Source organism: Thunnus thynnus, chromosome 13 (genome assembly GCF_963924715.1).
Source record: "Thunnus thynnus chromosome 13, fThuThy2.1, whole genome shotgun sequence".
In the NCBI taxonomy this organism is placed as follows: domain Eukaryota; kingdom Metazoa; phylum Chordata; class Actinopteri; order Scombriformes; family Scombridae; genus Thunnus; species Thunnus thynnus.
Window position 1 is genome coordinate 25,233,695 of NC_089529.1, and position 20,787 is coordinate 25,254,481.

Below are 20,787 nucleotides of genomic sequence, written 5' to 3' on the forward strand. Positions count from 1 at the left end.
CAGTAATGTCACATTTTAATTTTCTGTGTGTAATGAGTGAAGGCTGCTGGGCCATGTGTATTGTGAGAAATGGCGGAAATGTTAGAGAAGTATGAGACACCTTTGTTTTCTGAGATGAGTCATGTCTGGATTATTATCAAAGTGTTAAGATCAAGCAAAGTGGGATTCAGCAAATAAGCTCCACATTAGGAGGGGTTATGAGAGGTTTATAATTTAATGTTTTATTGTTTTTCATCAGGTTATTTTGTCCCGGATCAAAGCCTCAGTTTGCTCTGTATTTCACTTTAATGCACAGTAAACCTATTCACTTTGAACTCTCTCAGCTTCCAGTGTATTCTTTTGAGTCTTTTTCATAACAAGTGGTAAATTCATTTCTGAGTTGTGGGTGACCTGAAGATCTCTGGCCCATCTGAAGGTTTCCCCGCGACACCTGTAAAGCTGCACGACAACACTTACTGTATGTTGATGGAAGAAGGAACCATATGATTCAATTTGAAGCACGATTACTTTCAGAGTCAAGAAAGTTCATTAAGTGTGCAAATACAAGGGAAAAAAAATCAATCAATAAAAAATAAAGTAATAAAAGAAAAGTTTAAGGAATCAAAAGTACATAAAAATCAATCATAATGTGATTGTTTAATATAAACAATCACAAACAGTGCAAATTGCTAGTTGAGGTAGACGAGGCAATCGAACATTATAAAAAGAAATGCTCAGCAAAAACCTGCTGTATGTTTTGAATATCCCTCACCCACTATAAGCTTGTAGGAAACAAATTGAGCACATGGATGGACGATTCAGAAGTGGATCAAGCTTTTCAAAAGTTTTATGGAAGTTGGATAACCACTGGCATCCACTGTAACAGAAAAATCCATCATGTAGGAGGAAGTTACAAACATGTCCAAGCTACCTTTCAAGCTTACAAGGTGTTTTATACCAAAACATACATTCAGCCAAACAGCAGTACAAAGGCATCAGCCAATCTCAGGAGACCACTCCCAACAATTTCATCTGGACCGCACCAGTCAGCCAAATACAAACAATACAATTATAAGGATCGTTTCAGAGACAAGGTTGCAATCATACACTGCATGCTTATCTGTGCTCCCCAGAGTAGAAGAGAACAGGCAGCTTTACATTACAGCACTCTAACGTCTCTTAACTTTTGGGATTGTACTAAAAACAGTCCTTTCATCCCTATAATACTGTAGGTCAAGGCTTGCAGCAATCACACTTATTATATAAAAACATATAAAATCACAAAGTTATATAAAATCACTGGAATATACTAGAAAAAATAAAAGTAATAGCATACATCTCCTGAAGAAGTTGCATGTTTTGGTGTTCAAATGAAGTTTCTAAGCCAAACCAACAACAGTGTGTGTAAAGCTGCCTGTTCTCTTTAACTCTGTATACTGATCATCACTGTCTGTCTCACCCCTCCCCTCCCTCTCCTCTCCCTCCTCTCCCTCATCTGGTGACCCACTAATGTTCTGTTCATTTTCTCTTATGAATAGATAATGAGCAAAAGTCAAATGTCTTCATTTGCATGTAATACAATTAAGATTTTTTAAAACAATGACAAATGGAGGGAGAGGCGAGATGTCAGTCAGCCAAATATGCGTCTTCTTCAGGAGATGTTTGCTATTACTTTTCTTTTTTCTAACATATTCCACTGATTTTATGTAATTAAAAATATATATATTAAAATTCATAATGGCGGTCTATGGGAGGAATGATCCATCTCAGTATGAAAGCTGAAATCTAAAAAACTAAAAGAAGTATTCATACTTCATGGACAGGTATCCCATGTGGAAATGCATAACATATTAAAACGTGGTACCTATAGCGCCACCATGTGGTCAGTTATTACATGTTTTACGTTTGGCTAATAACTCATGAACCGTGAGGGGTAGCAAAACTGATACAGGCCACGCCTATAAATGTTTCCACCATTTTGGATTTTTTGGTAAACACATTTTTTGCTTCTTTCGGCACATATTTCATCTAATCTTCACCAAACATATTATATTTAGATGACCCAAAACAAGACTTATGAGTTCGTTTTTGGGTATCACATATCGTTTGTACGTAATTAGTTACCAAAATTTTGAAGGCGTGGCCTGATGCACTAAACGGGCCATAATTCCTCAATGCTAAATTCGATTGCAACCAAATTTGGGAATATTGTACATGCAGCCACATTACAATTCTACCCACAGTTGGCGCTACAGTAACATTATAACATGATATTTCTACAGTTTTTTTGTCTGTAATAAAATTGAACTTGGTACACAAGCTTTTTGGGAGAATTCTTCATTTAAGGTGATCAGTATTTCTCATAATAAGGTACTATCTGAATCTGTATTTCATAATCTTAACAAAACAGAGGATTTGTGAACATGTTACATCATGATTGTCAGAAAATTTGACATGAGAAATAAGTACTGGCCTTGTGGAATTTAGCGAATTCTGATCAACAAAATTATTTTTTTAACATAAATGCTGCAGTCTTCCTGTGTTGTGGGTATCATTTTGAACAATATATTGTAGTATCTTTACAATACTTACAAAATACTGAAACTTCATACTCCTCAACTAAAACTAAGCAGGCTGAAATTGAACTCCAACATTAAAATATGTCAAACAAAATACAAATGCCGATGGGAAATCCTGTCAGCGCTGATGTGACCCATGACCTTTATCACCCACCATCTCCCTTTTTTTCTCTCTCACATGTCAGAGCGGCAGTTTCATCCGTCAGTGGAGCCTGAGAGCAAAGTCACACCAGCACACTCCACTGGGCCCTGTGGTTAGTGTGAAAGGCAGGCGGAGGGGCTGTGTACAACAACAACAACAACATCAACAACAACAACAACATCAACAACAACCTGCATTCCATGAACATCCCCAACTTTTTGTTCTGGACAATTTTACATGATGGAGGCCATTGTGTGTCTTTTTAAAACGTGTGTCAGAGGAGTCGGATGGTTTTCTCTCTGATCACCATTAAAACAATCCAAACCGTGATGTCATTACTTGCTGTATACTGTTACACATGTGTGTTACAGGGGCCGTTTTAAAGAGGACTGCTCCTCTGACTTTTAGCAACACAGTAAATCCTGTGATGCACGTCAAACAATAGTAATGAATATGTGACCCAGTTTCATGGGTCGAATGAAAAATATTGTTATTGTGAGATTGCTGCAAGCAACTGTGGGAGTCTTGGCTGAAATCAATCGACGGAGATATTTGTGCCAATAAAATGTTTCTGCTATTTCACATTTTTTGGTAAACACAGTTTGTGCTTCTTATTGTGCATATTTCATCCTGCCGTCACCAAACTTGGATGACTCCGAACAAAACTTTAAGTATTAAAGGAAAAGTAGTGGTTTTGCAGAAAATCAGTGTGACTGATTCAAATAAATAAAGTAAAATATTAATACTGATGAACTAGTGCATAAGCAGCATTTTATGATTATTTGATCTTCAGGATTTTATAAGAGTCACAAGATAAAACTGAGTGATTGTGAGATGATAGTTTGTGTAAGAAAGAAGAAAAAACAAAGTTCTGATACAAACATTTTGATTTGATTTTCTAGAACTTTTCTTTCATACTTGCGTTTTTTTGTGAAATACTGGAGTTTTACCTCTTTGGGTTTTATTTATTTGAAACAAAGTTTAGAGGAGCGACATCTCACAGACACAACTACACACTGATCTTATGTGAAGTTTGGCAACCGCTGGTTTAATCTTAAATAATGCAGCGTAATATAGAAACTCAACGTGTTTCATGTCGTCTGAAAAGTAACTAAAGCTGTCAGATAAATGTAGTGGAGCAGAAAGTACAATGTTTCCCTCTGAGACGTAGTGGAGTGGAAGTATAAAGAAGCATCAAATAATAATAATAATAATAATAATAATAATAATAATAATAATAATAATAATAATAATAATAATAATAATGTCCACCAATGAATTTAACATCACATTATGTTCATATCTTAAAGCAGCATCCAGTCTCTCTTATCCCATATCCAAAATCTTCCAATCATTGTTTTTGCTGATATTTGCATTTCTCAAACAGAAATATAAAAAATAAAATAAAACGGATTGTGTTTATTTTTCAGATATAAGCAGCACAAACTGGAAGGCTGTAATTAGGCAGATAGATTTTCTTAATTACAGCATATCGCATCCTCCTGTTATTTGTGACAAAGGGGATTACAGCAGGCCTGGTGGCTCGGCGCATGCTCAGTCTGCAGCTCCCCCAACCCACCCCACTCTCACATCCACGCGCAGCCTCCTCTCTCGCTTGAGGTGAGGACCGCTGTCATGTACTGGCACAGGAAACGTGACACTTCCTGCTTACGCCTTCAAAATAAAATGGATTTGGGAGCTTGTGTGTACCAATGGAAACCAATTCATTAACACAAAAAAGGATGGGAAAATACCATGGATGTATACTACTACCACTACTACTACTACTACTACCACTACTACTACCACTATTATTATTATTATTATTATTATTATTATTATTATTATTATTATTATTATTATTATTAATAATAATAATAATAATAATAATAATAATAATAATAATAATAATTACATCCCTGGAAAATACCCAGGCACCCAGTGGTGGAAGAAGTATTCAAATCCTTTACTTAAGTAAAAGTACCAATAAAGTACAAATGAAAAATGAAAAATCCTACTGAAGTAAAAGTTCATAAGTATTATGAGCTTTATGTAGTTAATATATTGCAGTAAAAGTAGTCCTTCAGACATTTATGCATCCATTTAACTTTTTTCTATCGTTTATACTTTTTAAAATATTAAGTTTTTTCAATAATTTAGCAATGCATAGCATAGCAATAGCAATGCATTTCAACTCATAGACTCCTTAGATAATGCAGTTTAGCTTCCAGTTCTAGCAATTCATTTCACATTTCTGCATTTTCATTAATGCTTTGCAACTCTCAGTTCTTTGGGCCAATGCCTTTTCTGTTCCAACATGTTTAGCGATTCAGTTCATCTGTGTGATATTAATACAAATACATACATTAATACATTTGTTCTTTCAGTCTTTTCAGGCAATTTATTCCAACTTCCATCTTTGAAAGTATTAAAGTTTAGCCTCCAGCTTTTCTATCAATGTATTTCAACTCTTAGCTTCTTTGGGTAACAGAGTTCAGCTTCCAATGTTCCCACTTTTACATTTCAGCTCCCAGGTTTTTCAGCAGTGCAGTGCAATGCATCTGAGTTTTCAGCTTTTTTAAAAATAAAATTCATTTCAGATTTCTGCATTTTCCACAATTGTTTGCGATTCATTTCAGCTGTCAGCATTCGCATGCATTTTCTAGCTCGTGTTACAGTCCTAATCCCTAATTATTCCAGTTAACAAGGACTTCAATGAAATGCTTAAGTGACTTTTTAAATACAAAATGTAACTTTTTATCTGACCAATATACATACAATAGCTGATTTTTGGTGAGTCAGGTGATTTAGTCCTAGATGTGCACCAAACACATGAATATGGACTTTTGACTAGTTTACAGCCAAGTAAAAATGTGAAAAATGTAATACAGGCAGGGTTTGAAGTAGTGCTACAATGTTTAGTTGATAAAGTTAATTGGAAGAAAATTAATCAGCAATTTACTTTCAAGTTAAAGGCCAGTATCCACTTCAGATGAGGCAACCAGTTACTGGAGTGGTAGCACTGGGAGAACCCTCAGGTACATGGCTAATAAAATTAAACATTCAAGCACTGACATTATTTCAGCATAAATCATACTGAGATTTCTTTGAAGCTCAAGCAACCTCAGCGCTCATGTTCCAGTTGAGCCAAAGAGGAAATATAAATGACAACAGATATACGTTAACTTAAAATATATGAAGGACTTAGCATACAAACATACAGTATGTTCAATTGTAACACAGTTCAATATTTACTGGTTATTCAAGCTATTTATATCCAAAGCTAAACTATTTTAGTTTTACAGTATCAAATATATCAAATATTGAGATCAGAGGAGGAGAGTAGTAGGATTGTTTTTTTTTAATAGTTTTTAGAGGCTGTGAAAAATTGTGTGACGACCACTTTGTGTCAGTTACACTTTGTATTTCTTGCCATATTTGTCATTTGTTTGTTTAGTTAGTCACACTGCTGTCACATACTACCCTGGGTTTTGTTTGTGTTTAGCATTGTTTTGTTGCATTTTCATCTGCATTTATGGTTTAATCGAGCCAGAAAAATATTTAAAGTCATTATTTATTGTTTATTGACTTACGTACTGAGTTTCTTTAGTGATAGATTAGTTTTGGTTGTAATTTACCATATACCCACCATGCTTTCCAGGAGACAAAAGGGGGAGGCATTGAACCACTTCCTGACATCTCCAATGATGTCACGGGTTACACCAAGTATGGGGGCATTTACTTTATTTATTTAGTTAGTTTTTAATAATTTTCTGAATAGATTTTGGTGTGTAATATTTTGAAAGCCAATGCATGGTCAGTAAATCCTTCAAAACTGTCTCCTGCTAGCTTGTTAAACCACAAACGTCTCTTTTTATACTTCTAATTTTTAAGAAAAGTAACGAGTAATCTAACTTAACACGTTACTTTAGCTGCTGAGTAATAAGTAAAGTAATGAAATTACTGTTTTATTTTTTTAATTTCATATTTTAAACAATGTTTTTAATGTTACAAGAGAAAATCTTTTTCAGATGTGGACTAACTGATGTGTTGGGCATTAACATTTGGTTAATGTTAAGGGTTGTAGAGTCTAAACTTTTCCAAATCCAATAGGACGTGTCTGTAAACAGGTCTTGTGTAGACGTCTGTTTCACTTTTGAAGATGTGAACAGTCAGTTAAGGTCCAGGAACTATCTTTGATTATTTAAAGATGTTGTACGAGGCCTTGTACATGCTAATCAGTGAAAAAGAGCACACAGACCTTGTTAAAACATCTTCCAAATGGGTGTTACAACGCAGAGAGTGTGCTCAATGTAATAATATGGTCGAATGTAACTACTGTACTCATCCTCATGTTGGGAAAAAGTATTTTATCAATGATGTCATCACATGTTCCTCTTCTCATGTAATTTATATGATCAAATGTTGTTGTGGGTTATGTTGGTAAGACATCATGTTCATTAAAACAGAGAATAAGTGAACACATGAGCTCCATAAGGAGAAATGATAGCGATTACCCAACAGCAGTACTTCAAACATGACATCTCATCATTCAGGTTCCAGGGTATCGATAAGGTGACTCTGCCAGAGAGAGGTCGTCACCTTGATGGACTTCTTAATACAATAGAAGTATACTGGATATTTAATCTGCAAACTTTATCCCCCAAAAAATGAACCTAAGAGATTCCTTGGCATGTCATGCTCTAAGGAACTCTAGGATCAAATAGATCTATTTATGGTGCACTCAAGATACAAGTATTTCATATGATTGCACAACTTTGAATGACTTAAGAAAGCTGCAAAGCCGATGTTTTCATTCATTAGATATGCAATTTCTGTAAATATTCTTGTAAATAGATATAAGTATGTGTCGCTTGTTTCTGTTTTTCTTTTAATGTGATAATGTGATGTCACCGTCGATTACTGAGAGACACTCCAACAGGAGATTAGTAATTGTCCCACACCTGTGCAGACAGAATGGGTGGAGCATTAGTTAAGATCATTGTTGTAAGTTAATCATTGTTAGTATTAAACTCAAAACTTATAAGAGAAAGACTCAAAGAAATACACTGGAAACTGGTAGAGTTCAATGTGAATAGGTTTACTCTGCATAAAGAGCAATACAAAGCAAACTGAGGCCTCAAACCCGGGATAAAGAACCTAATGAAAAATCATAAAACATTAAATTGAAATTGTTGGGAGTACATATAGTAAAGGTACATATGTGGATCTGCTTCTGTCAGTCTGTTATTACTGAAGATTGTGTTGGTATAAAACACCCTGTAAGCTTGAAAGGTAGCTTGGACATATTTGTAACTTCCTCCTACATGATGGATTGTTCTGTTACAGTGGATGCCAGTGGTTATCCAACTTCCATAAAACCTTTGAAAAGCTTGATCCACTTCTGAATCGTCCATCCATGTGCTCAATTAGTTTCCTACAAGCTTACAGTGGGTGAGGGATATTCAAAACATACAGCAGGTTTTTACTGAGCATTTCTTTTTATAATGTTCGATTGCCTCGTCTACCTCAACTAGCAATTTGCACTGTTTGTGATTGTTTATATTAAACAATCACATTATGATTGATTTTTATGTACTTTTGATTCATTAAGCTTTTCTTTTATTACTTTATTTTTTATTTATTGATTTTTTTTCCCCTTGTATTTGCACACTTAATGAATTTTCTTGACTCTGAAAGTAATCGTGCTTCAAATTGAATCATATGGTTACTTCTTCCATCAACATACAGTAAGTGTTGTCGTGCAGCTTTACAGGTGTCGCGGGGAAACCTTCAGATGGGCCAGAGATCTTCAGGTCATCCACAACTCAGAAATGAATTTACCACTTGTTATGAAAAAGACTCAAAAGAACACACTGGAAGCTGAGAGAGTTCAAAGTGAATAGGTTTACTGTGCATTAAAGTGAAATACAGAGCAAACTGAGGCTTTGATCCGGGACAAAATAACCTGATGAAAAACAATAAAACATTAAATTATAAACCTCTCATGACCCCTCCTAATGTGGAGCTTATTTGCTGAATCCCACTTTGCTTGATCTTAACACTTTGATAATAATCCAGACATGACTCATCTCAGAAAACAAAGGTGTCTCATACTTCTCTAACATTTCCGCCATTTCTCACAATACACATGGCCCAGCAGCCTTCACTCATTACACACAGAAAATTAAAATGTGACATTACTGATCCTCCCTTGGGAACTATCTCTTATTGACGTAAATGTTATCTTTGCACAATTACTGGCTATTCATGGAAATGCAGTTTTCCACCACAATAGTCTAAAATACTCTTGATGAAGGTCCAGAGGGACTGAAACGTTATTACAGCTAATCAATAAATTGTGATGCTGAGCAGGAGCAGGGTGCAGGATCTTCCTTTCTCCAGACTGAAGTGATGCTTTCCAACCTGCATCTCAGACGTACCTCTTAAAGTTATTTATGCATTTCAGCGTAGAAATTTCATGAAGACAGTTGCAAACATTACAGAACTGTTCATAAATGCTTTCTTTTGAAAACCAGAAGAAGAGAGCTTCCTGTTCTGCAGCTGCTCCACTCCGCGGCGGCTTGACGCTGCTCGGGTGAGGAGAGGAGAGAGAGGAGCTCCGCCAGGTACCAGGGAGAGCGTGGTGAGGAATCCCAGCAGCCCCAGGAGAGTGAGAGAGAGCCGGACCGGCTGGACCCCCGGAGGAGGACCAGAGAGAGAACCACGTTGCCACCGGAGAGGCCTCAGTTCAGGTAACCGTGCCGTGAAACCGGTTCGTACTGCTTCCTGGGCAAGCAGGTGCTTTTTTGAAGGGCTGCTGGAGATGGAGAGGCGGCGGTCGAAGAGCAGCACGAAACGGCTTGTTAAATCTCAGCAGATCCGAGATCCTATTACTTACTTACCGTAGCCGTGTGGGTTTATATGGCCTCTCTGTCCGGGGTTGCTGAGGCGATACCGGGAGGTGAGGGTAGGGGTGAGAGGCATGTTTATAAAACGGACTGTACAGTTTTTTTTTATTTTTGCGCAAAAATAGCGGCATATATCGGATATCAGAGCCGCAGTTCCCGCTTTACTGTTTGTGCTTGTATGCTGCTTTGCTTGTTCTCCCAGTCATTAGAATATAAGGGCGTTAATTGGCTTTAGTGATTTACTAAACCTTACTAAATATGTCAAAAAATTGATCTTCTTTTCATTATTTCATTGTATAGCAATGATAAAGCCACAGTTGACATAAATCTATAAGGAAGCCATATCTGAAAATAACATCAGAGAAGCGTTCAAGCTCATAGTTTTGTAACAAAACAAAAATATTGCCCCGAATAAACAATAATCAGTCATCAATGATGGTTAAAAGGCTTTGCAAGTTTTTGGTGTCAGCTGACATCAAACAGGGACTTTCTCGTTGTCTTTGTGCCTTTTGCTGCCTCTGTGTGATGCTTTGGAGCCTGTTTTCCTGTGCGTGAGAATGGTTGGAGTAATAAATTAATAATTTCAGGAGTGTATTGTTCTGCAGAGCACCGAAAGGGGACTGAAGGCACATTAATAGTCTATGCCCCATGTGTAAGCCCCAGATCAGGCTACTTGCCAAGGATAATGCTGCCAAAAGTGGAGTCCTGAGACTGGAGTAAACCCCTATAAGTATGGGTTTACGTGGGGGTCTGAATTCACTATAAATTGTCAGAAAACTTTCAAGAATGGCGGTTTTAGTAACAGATTTGATTTTCACTACTGTTATCTCACCTCTTATAATGTTGAATTATATACAGTCCAATCTGATTAGGGCTGCAACTAACTATTATTTTCATCATCAGTTAGTCTGCTGATTATTTTCTGAATTAATGAATGATTGGTTTTGTCTGTAAAATGTCAGCAAATGTCTTTAGCACAAAGAACATCAGTTTGCTGTCACATATGACAAAGAAAAGCATCAAATTTTCACATTTGAGAAGCTGACACCTGCAAATTTCTGCCACATTTGCTTCAAAAAATGACTCAAACGATTATTTGATTATCAAAATAGTTGTCCATGAGTTTTCTGTCGATCGACTAATCGATTAATCGTTGCAGCTCTAAACCCACTGCTAAGATAACAGCAGTAATGTTCCCACCTACGTCTTTAAAGTTAATTCTTATCAAACAGGGACTCATAGCTCTGTTGTGTTTCAATCTCACAGGGAAACTGATCAACAAGACTGTGGGAAGTTATAACAAACATTTTTCACTATTTTCTGGCATTTTTTGAAAATATAGTTTAATTGGCAGATTGATCATTAATGAAAATAAGACAATGATTGAGCTACAAGAAGAATCTGTGCATTACTGTTACAGGGACTAGATGTGACTCCAATAATGAGTACATAGCAACCTAATGCAGAGAGCAAATGAAATAGTTTAAAAGTTGATATCTAGACAGCATCTTTTGATAATTTGTTGTAAGATTAGGTCTGCTTTCCCTCACATAAACTAATCTAAGTGGCGTATCCGACCACTCTGGGCAATAATGCCATTCAAATCTATGGGAGATCATGTGTTAGCAGGAATTTAAGTGGAAGAGTCGACCATAATGGACTAATAAGCAGAGGAGAGAGAATTTCAGTGGAAGTGTTGTATGTCATGGCCAAGCCTACAGGAGTTGGCAGCAGGAGAAGATACTGCAGAGAGGAGATCACGATGCTGGGAGGAAGGGAAGCTGGGATAGCCCTCCTCCCTGATGCAGGAGGGGGGGGAGTGGATGAGGGATGGTCTGCCGCACCCCTCCCTGTCTCTCCCTCTCTCTTTCCCCCCCTTCCGTATACTGGTGCATTACTGCTCCCTGTTCACTTCTCTGAGTGTAATCAGTCTGTCAGCAGAAGCAGACTCAATCAGTCACTCCCCCACCAACACCCGAACACACTCTTCCCTGATCTCCGACCAGCATGCTGCCAGAATCTGCTGCTGCCTGCTGCGCACATTAATGACGTGTCGCTCAGTTTTGTGCACAGTTAAAATCATGATATCTGATGAACGAATCACTGTAATATTCTTTGTGGTGATGTGGTTTCTTTTTCTTCTTTACCCGTGGTGGTATCATTATTATAGCGTATAATATTCATGTAGTTTGTGTCTAATATTTGTATTGTATCTTTGATTTTATAACACTGAAGCCAACGTCTAGGAGTCATCAACCACATTTGTCCAAGCGCCAGAATTTTTTGAAGTAGACACTGTGGGGGCTGGAATATTTAAGCCTAATTAGCCTATTATTGTTTAATAATTTCACTTTCTTACTAAATTAATGTTATTTTTATTAGCCTATATAACTGTAAGCAGACTCTTATAAAAACATTAGTGAACTTCCGCCAAGGAGGAAGTTCACTGAGGAATAATCATTAAAATCTGTAATTCTGTAATTGCAGAATGCAGTGTCCTGATTGGCAGGAAATAGTACTAACTTTAACCGCTTTTGATGCTATTATGCAGTGTCCTGGTTGGTGGAAAACATTTGCAGGAAGAGAAGCCTTTTGAATTGTTTGTCAGGCAAGCAAAAATGTCACTCTCAAAGAGCCAAAAACAGAAAGTTAACGTGGAAAAAAGCAGCTTTAATGAAGAATGGACTGATAGTTACGCATTCATGCCTACTTTCAGTAAAGCTAAACCTGTATGCCTCATTTGCAATGAAACAATCACTTTTGCAGGAGAATACAATGCTAGGTGTCACCCTTATGCAGGGCATGCAACTTTCAAAGAACCCATATCCTGAGCGGTCAGAAGCCCATCGCAGAAAATTTGCCACCTTGAAAGCTGGATATTCCCACGTCAACAGAATTATTAACCAAACTGTAACTGAACAAGAGAGGTCAACAAGTGCATCTCTTCAGGCTGTCTCTCGCCAAAGCCGAAGTTTTTAAGAAGTGCATGTTCACTGTTTTGGAGGAACTTATCACTGACAAATCTATGGAAAGGACAGTTGCCTCTGTTAACCAAAAACCTCTGTCTGCTTCAAGCACCACCTGCAGTGTCCGTGTCTTGGCAGAGGACATCCAGAGACTTGTACTTGATGGGGTCAAGGAAGCTCAACACGTATCCCTGGCTGTTGTCGAGTCCACTGAAAACACTAAAACCTCCCAGTTGTGTGTTTTTGTGAGTTATTTTGATGGGAAAGATTTCAAAGAAGAGCTGTTGGCTTTGATTCCTCTGGAAGGTAAAACCAGTGGTGACATTATCTTTGGAAGACTGGAGGAGCTATTTAAAAATCATGGCTCGTCATTAGAATAAGTCAACCTAATCGTCACAGATGGTGCTCCTGTAATGGTTGGCAAAAACAGGGGTCTGGTGAGCAGAATTAAGAATGTCACTCCCAAAAAACGAATGTACTTCACTGTCTCATTCACCAAAGCGTGCTGTGCGCCAAAGTAAGTGGAGATCTGAAAGAGGCTATTGACAAAACAATGAAGATAATTAACTTCATCAGAGGGAATTCAAGTATGCAGCATTGCCTGTTCCTCAAATTTGTGCTGGAATCTCAAGCTACTCACGATGACCTCTTACTTCATTGAACTCAGGGGTCAAGTTGTGGAGTTTTTTGAAGCAAAGTAAATCAAAAGTAGCAGCTGACCACCTGCTCATCATGCAAGACGGAGAATTCATGTGCAACGTTGCATTTTTAGCAGACATATTTTCCCATTTGAATGTACTCAGTCTGCAACTACAGGGGAAAGAAAAATCTGTGATGGAAAAGCTTAATGCCTTTGGGAACAAACTCGATCTCTTCCAAGCAGATTTGTTATCAGGGAGGCTGCTGCACTTCAACACCCTGAAGACAGTGGGTGAGAGCAACGTCACGGAGAATATGAAAAAATTCATCACACAGCTGAGGGAGAATTTCTCTGCCATTTGCAGGGATGTCATTGAATTTGTGCATGACCCATTCACAATCAGTCTAGGTGCAGAATTCTCCGTTAAAGGTGATGCTGTTGGACAAAGCAGCGATTCAGAGTGAACTCATTGACATCCAGGCCTCCATTGAAATGAAAGCTGCTCTCCGTGGTGCTGAAACCTTGAGCACTTTTTGGGTGATTTGTTCCCAAGACTATGGCACACTGAAGACGTTGGCTATGTATGTGCTCACCATGTTTGGGTCAAACTATACATGCAAATATGCTTTCTCAAAGATGAACACTATCATGACGCATGAGAGGACCGACTGTCAAACCAATCTTTGAAGGACAGCTTGCCAATAAGCCAAACAGCTGTCAAGCCTGATGTGAAGAAGTTGGTGTCAGAGGGGAAATGTAATTTCTCCCATTAACCAAATGTGAGTATTTCAGCCTTAGGGTTTTAGTCATGTGATTCATTGTTAAACGGCATGGTCTACTTAACGTTTTATTTGATGTAAAGATGCCTTGCAGGAAGCCGCGTATCTGTTCCGTTTGACTGACTCTTGATAGCAACATTTCTGGCAACTAAGGCCAGAAGGCAACTAAGACAACTAAGGTCTGTTTTATTTATTTATAGCCATTTTCTTTTGTCACATAAGGCTGGCATTTGCCATGCTCTTTTTTTTATTATTATTATTAAGCAATGTTAAAAATGTTAAACCAATTTTCTTCTCCTTCTTTTTTTGACTGAGAAGTTTTTTTTATGTTATTATGAGTCGTTATTGTGCATGTAAAAAAAATAAATAAATGAAATGAAATGTTAGATAAGAGCATGTGGGAAAAAAAATAAAACAAAATGTTAAATGAGAGCTATGAGTTTGTCTCCATTCTTGCATGAAGATACGGCACAAGCTGCATTCCATTCATAAAAGACAGGAATTCATTTCAGCTTCACCTGTCCAAGGCTACTGCTATTCAGTGCACATCTAGTGAGGCAAGCACAGCTTTGTGAGTGGCCTGATTCCCACATCGGGTTGTGTAGGCTACTTACTACTTTGTGATGCACATCACAGATGATGATATATCCCTGAAGTGTAAGGGCGTTTTCAGACCTGCATTTTGTTGAATTGAACTAGTTCGTCGTCCCTCTTGGTGCAATTTGTTTGGGCAGGTCTGAACACAGCAATCATACTCTGGTGCGGACCAAAACAACTGTACTGAGACACTTGGAGGAGGTGGTCACTGTCCAGGCTCCCGTCGCCAGATGTGCTTACTGGGATGCGGATGAACAAAATCAACAGCTGCCAGCAACTACACAAAGAATGAACTGAGGTCTGACATGAAACTAGTGCAACAAAGTACATTGCATTCATTAACATTTTGATATTTGGGCAGATAGGACCTTCTTTAGCACCTTCTTTTTCGTTTATCTTTTTGCAACCACCCCAGACACATCTGAACAGCGAGCGGAATGAACGTTCTCATGTGGCTTGTAGTGATGTATTTTGGTTTGCTCGAATTTTTTCCTGTGTGAAAAGAAACCGAGTGGTAAATGCACCCGGTTTACCAACTCGTTCACTGATTCAGACCAGAGCAAACCAACTCCTAAGTCATACTGAATCTAAAAATATGTGTATCATGTCCCGTGTGTTTTGATGACCCGTGCATGCACACTGTACATCAGCATTGAAATTGTCACTTCAGAGGAACTACGTTGCCTAGAGTCACTAGCAACAACATGGCCAGATCATACCCAGAATAAAACACTTAAAGTAACAGGCTCTCCCTGTAATATGCTACAGTGCCAGGGAGTGTGTGGAGAAAAGTGTAGGCTGGCACAACATCATCCACTGGTAATACTGCCTCCCTAGATACAACTTTTTTTGCTCACCAATGGATTGGATAGAAAGGAAAAGAAGGCCGGCTAGCGAGGGCTGCCCCTTCATTGTTGTAACACAGGAGCTGTCCATGGTACTTCCCCAAGTGCCTTCACTGATACTAATGTGACTGCTGCCAGTACTAAGCAGTGTGCTCCATGTTGTTCTTAGATAAATGCTAATGCCCTATGTGGGAATAAGATCTGGCGCTTTTTCTTTTTGATCTTTCTCTTCTTCCTCAGTGTCTTATTCTGTTTTTTTTCCTCTCCTCCCTAACCTAGATCTTGGAAACCATTAAAAGAGTCACTCCACTGATTTAGCATTGTGCTCCGTAACATTATCAGACTCACAATGACAAAAAATAGTAAAATCGATGCAACAGAATAAGAGATAAACTTGTTTTAATTCAAAGCATTCTCTTTCCTTGTCAAAACCTGGTGCCTACATTACCCACAATGCTACTTGACTTGACTCACTCGACTGTGATGTAGCTAGCCTTGAGCAGAGATGAGGAGCAGGCTACAGACTTCATACTCCCAGATTTTTCATTTTCAAACTTGTAGTCCCAACAGACGCTGACTCAAGTGACATCACTTCAGACAATTTATCAGATTTCACACAGCTTTCGCTGGAGATACAAGAGCATTTATAACTTTCACAACTCTTTTTTCAGATATCTAGTAGTACTGTACTCCCCAAGATCTATGAACAGACTGTGATGTGTTTTGCTGGGGTTCCCCTTTAAGGCCTGCAGCCACAATTTTCACCTCTCAATCAGGAATTTAAAGTCAGCCAGCCAGATGATGGAATTATAACAACCAGTTTTATATTATTTATCAAGTAACTTGTGCGCCTGCTGTAATGCTTGACATCACTTTTCACCATTTTGGATTTTCTGACATTTTGTATTTACTGAAAAATACATTTTTGCAAACTCCTTGACTTCCAACTCTAAGATTATCATTATCTCTCGACTCCAATGACAAAAATGTGTACATTCATATAATTAAGGGCATGGTACATATTTGACATAATTGTAAACTAAACAATAAGCAAACAAAAATAATTGAAAGCAGTGGAATTAAACATAATTAACCTAAAATAACCCCTTTAGTTAATATTTTTATATTGGCAATAGGGTACTTGAACTACTTGAATGTGAAAAGGTCGTTCATAGTGACAAATCCACAGAGAATTATCACCAACTCTGCAGTTCCTCTTGTTTTTATAGAGCATTTTATTGTCTTTGTAGCTCATTGTTTTGGTTTTATAGCCCACAACTTGACTGTTTTGGTTCACTCTTACTGCTCTCATAGTCTTTTCTAGCCGAGGCAGGCGGCTGTTTTCAGCAAAAACCTGTTGTACGCTACCTGCCCATCACCAAACAGCTGCCAAAAAAAGTTAGCTAACTAGTTGAACGTAGTGGAGCATTTAGCAGCTAAAGAGCCAGATTTACCTCCGATGTTAATGGAGAGTAAAACAGAGCTAAATGGAGAGTGAATATTGGGCTTACATTAGTCAGCTGCTTGTGTAAATAACCAACTGTTTGCTAGCAAGTTTGCCATATCAACTTTTTAAGGTGCTAATATCTCAGCGGTGTGTTCAGTTTGTTTCCGCCTCCACGTATCCAAAAAATACATATACACATCCCCTGAAGCTGCAGTAATGTTTCATTTCAGGCTCCTTCTTGATTGGTTCTTCTGTCACCTCATTGATTGTAGTTTCTAAAGTCTTTGTCTCTACGTGTGTTTCAGGTGTAAACACACACCAATAATGTCACAACCACCATAAGGCTTTGATTTATAAAGAGAAGTGTGCTTGTTACTAGTGATATTTTTCAAGATAAATAAAGTACTTATTTATTGAAACGCTTTGAGAAAACAAGCATTACTGTAGGTAATGATTAACACACATGACTAGAAACACTATTATTCCACAGTGCTTCCATCTGTTGGAAGAGGCATTTTGTTTCCTTCATCTTTTTCCTCAGAGTATTGATTATTGATGGGCCGGCTCTTCCCTCCAGCTTTCCACCTCTCTCCACTGCAGGAGCTGTCATTTTCTGAATCATGACTGGATTGTTTGGGGGACTGCATCATCTGTGAATCATCAATTCTTCAACTTTCAACGCATCCTTTTTTTTTCTCCTCTGCACATCTTTTCCTCAGCAACAGATTATTTGTCATATTTCATAAGTCAAACTTCTTCCGGTTACCCTTTTCTCCAAACATAAACTGCCAGGAATATTTATGATCTGTAACTGAGGTAGGGCTGCAACTAACAATTACTTTTCACGATCTATGAATCTATTGATTATTTTCCTGATCGGTAGATAATTTGTGTTGGTTTGTAAAATGCTCATGGATAGTCTTCTTCTTCTACTCTATTTTGTCTGATCATAGTCCAAAAACCAAAGATAATCAGTTTATTATCAGAGAGGAGGATGAAAACTAGAAAATATTCACATCTGGGAAGCTGGAAACAAATGTTTAAATGATTCTTCGATTATCAAAATCATTGCTGATTAATTTTCTGTTGATTGACTAATTGATTAATCTATTAATTGTTGCAGCTCTAAACTGAGATCTTAAATGACCATCATTAAGGCGTTGCTATCATTCTTTTTCCAGTTTCCTTAGAACTGGTGATCAAATAAGTTAGTCTGGTGCAAGATGGGAATGCCAGACTCTCCAAGTCTTAATTGTTCATTATCCCAGAAATGTCACAAACAAATTGGCCATTTTTAGCCACTACATGATTAATAGACTGACTTGCAATCTCCAGTAGTTTGTAGTCTGAAGCTGGCCAGACTGTTGCAGTTCAGTTCTTCCTGCAGTGCAGCTATTTTTTTTTATTATGTTTTCACTCTATTCCTCTCAATACTTTCCCATCTGTTTTGTTTCCTCCCTTGTATGAAAGCTAGAGTCTTATATCATCACAGATCACATTTTCCCAAACATCTGTCTGCAGTCCAACTGCATTTTTTCCACATTAAAGCGTCTCTGCCCACTAATATACTGGTGAAAGTTGTGTGGCTTATTGTGATGCATGCTGCAGGAAGGCTAAAGTCATCAAACTGATATCAGCTCATATCATCACAGCTCAAAGATGTTCACATAGTGTGAAAACTTCAGCAATAAATTTACCAAACAGTGAGAAATTAACACACTGGTGAAAGTAGTTGATGTTAACTTTTAATTTTTTTTTTAAGAAACAGGCAAAGTATGAAATATTTAACACTTCTGTGCATCACAGAGTAGAAACATCAAGCATGGATAACTTTCATTTAAAGGAGGAGACGCATGACATCCCAAGATGCTGCACAGTTCATAAGACATGTTAGCAATTTGAAAATAATTAAGTCTAAATTAATTAATCATAACAGGAACAACAGCAGTGAATAAAGTCAGTCAAAGTTATTCAGTAGATCATGACAAATGCCTGCAGAAGAAATGAGGAATACTATTTAACCAGATAAAGGGATGTTAAACATGCTTCGGCCTCTGGTCAGTATGAAATGTCAGAATCGTTAAAGCTGCACTGATTTTTATATTGACAGTGACTGTGTGTAATGTGAAGCTCCCCTTAGCTCTTGCTAAACTTTTTAGCCTCTTTTAGTTCATTGGTTTCCAGCCTGCAAACTCCGCTCTCATCAGTCTTGTTTTTAGCAGCAGCGGCGGGCAGCTTTTTCTAGCAAATAGGTCTGATAAACCCTGCTGTCCGCTTCCTGCTCAGCAGACAAAGTCAGCGACTAGCTAGCGAACATTGTGGAGCATTTAGCAGCTGAAGAGCATTTTTCTTTGGAGACCAAAACAAAGCTATAAGAGAGTGAATAGTGGACTTCGAGTCATCAGATGGACAGAAACAGGACTCCAAATAAACCCTAATGTTGCTCTATATTTGATAGATGTGTAAATAGGCAACAGTTTGCTAACATGTATGCCATATCGGTTGTATTAGGTGATGATAAGTCAGATGTTCTGTTTAGAGCTTATTGCACTGTCCTAAAGTGGCCAAAAATGAGATAATGCAGCTTTAATGATATTATGGAAGCTCTGAGCTTTAGCAACAACAGTGCTGGTTAAGACTAGAACATTGGATTAGAGCTGCTATGATTAGTCAATTAATTGATTAGTCGGCAACCATTTTGATAATTGAATAATGGTTTTTGTCATTTTCAAGCAAAAATTTGAAATTTGCTGGTTGGAGCAAGATTTGAGGCTTTTCTGTGTCATAAATTATGACATAGTTTGCTATCAGTTCAGTTTGCTATCACACATTACATATCTTTGGATTTTGGACTGTTGATTAGACAGAAAAAGACATTTGAAGACGTCACCATGAGCTCTACAAAATATTATTATAGTGGGCATTTTTCACAATTTTCTGATATTTTACAGATAAAATGATTAATTAAGAAAATAATCTGCAGATTGATCGATAATGAGAATAATCTTTATATGCAGCCCTACATTGGATGATTGGGATCGGAATTTCATGGAATGTTTTAGGATAATACTGTGTTTATGATGTTTATCCTAAAAGTAACCTTTCTTTCTTTAACTCAGAGCAGTGCTTGTCGTTGTGCTTGCCACAGTATTAAAGGCATCCAGCACAGAAGCTTCTTAGGATTCAGTCTCTGCAGGTGAAGCTGTTGGCCGTCCACACAGGCCAGATGACAGCATGGTTTTCCCCATCGCAGTCACGAGCCAAGACACCAGGCCATCTGTCAGATTTAGCTTCCAACTGCGACCTCCTCATTCCCCCAGGAATTTACTTTATCACTCACTCAGGAGTCAGCTAGTTTGCTAATTCCTATGAATAAAAGTTACTGGATGTTTTCTTTAATTAAGGTCAAATATTGTGCAGACTCAAGGCTTCAGTTAATGGCAACAACATGGACTAGGTATTATTTGTGACTTACGCTCGTGGACCGTCTCCAACATTTGTCAGGATAAAGATAAAAGCACATTTGATCAAAGAGAGTTTTTAACCTTTGAGTTTATAATTACTGCATTTAAATTGATGTTGGAAGTCTGCAGTAGGGAGTGCAGACATAAGTTTTACAATGCAGCTCCATAGACAGTTATATTTCCTGTTTGGGTTCAGCATGTCACATGACTCTACTGAAAGAATTTGATCTATTCTTTTTTTCTCTCTTCTGAATGTCAGGAAAAGTTTGTTCTTTATGGTTAATGATATTTGAAAGGTGCTGTAGTCAGATTTCATGTTGCTCCTGTTGTCCTTTTGAATTGGCGTCCCCTTATTTCCAGTTCGTTTAAATTTCCCCAGATATTGGATGTCATTGAGCACCGCTTGAAGGTGAACAAGTCAGCTCAGTAAAAAAAAAC

The 20,787-nt window shown here is 37.8% G+C and overlaps 1 protein-coding gene across 2 annotated transcripts in view; it reads left to right on the top strand.

The window, feature by feature from the left end:
* Positions 1 to 9,251: 9,251 nt before the first annotated feature.
* capn5b (calpain 5b) overlaps positions 9,252 to 20,787 on the top strand; it is a 63,645-nt gene continuing 52,109 nt past the window's right edge. For both annotated transcript variants that reach the window (XM_067608795.1, XM_067608794.1), the window contains exon 1: positions 9,252 to 9,455. The gene's annotated coding sequence lies outside the window, so the exon portion shown is untranslated. The remainder of the gene's footprint in view (positions 9,456 to 20,787) is intronic.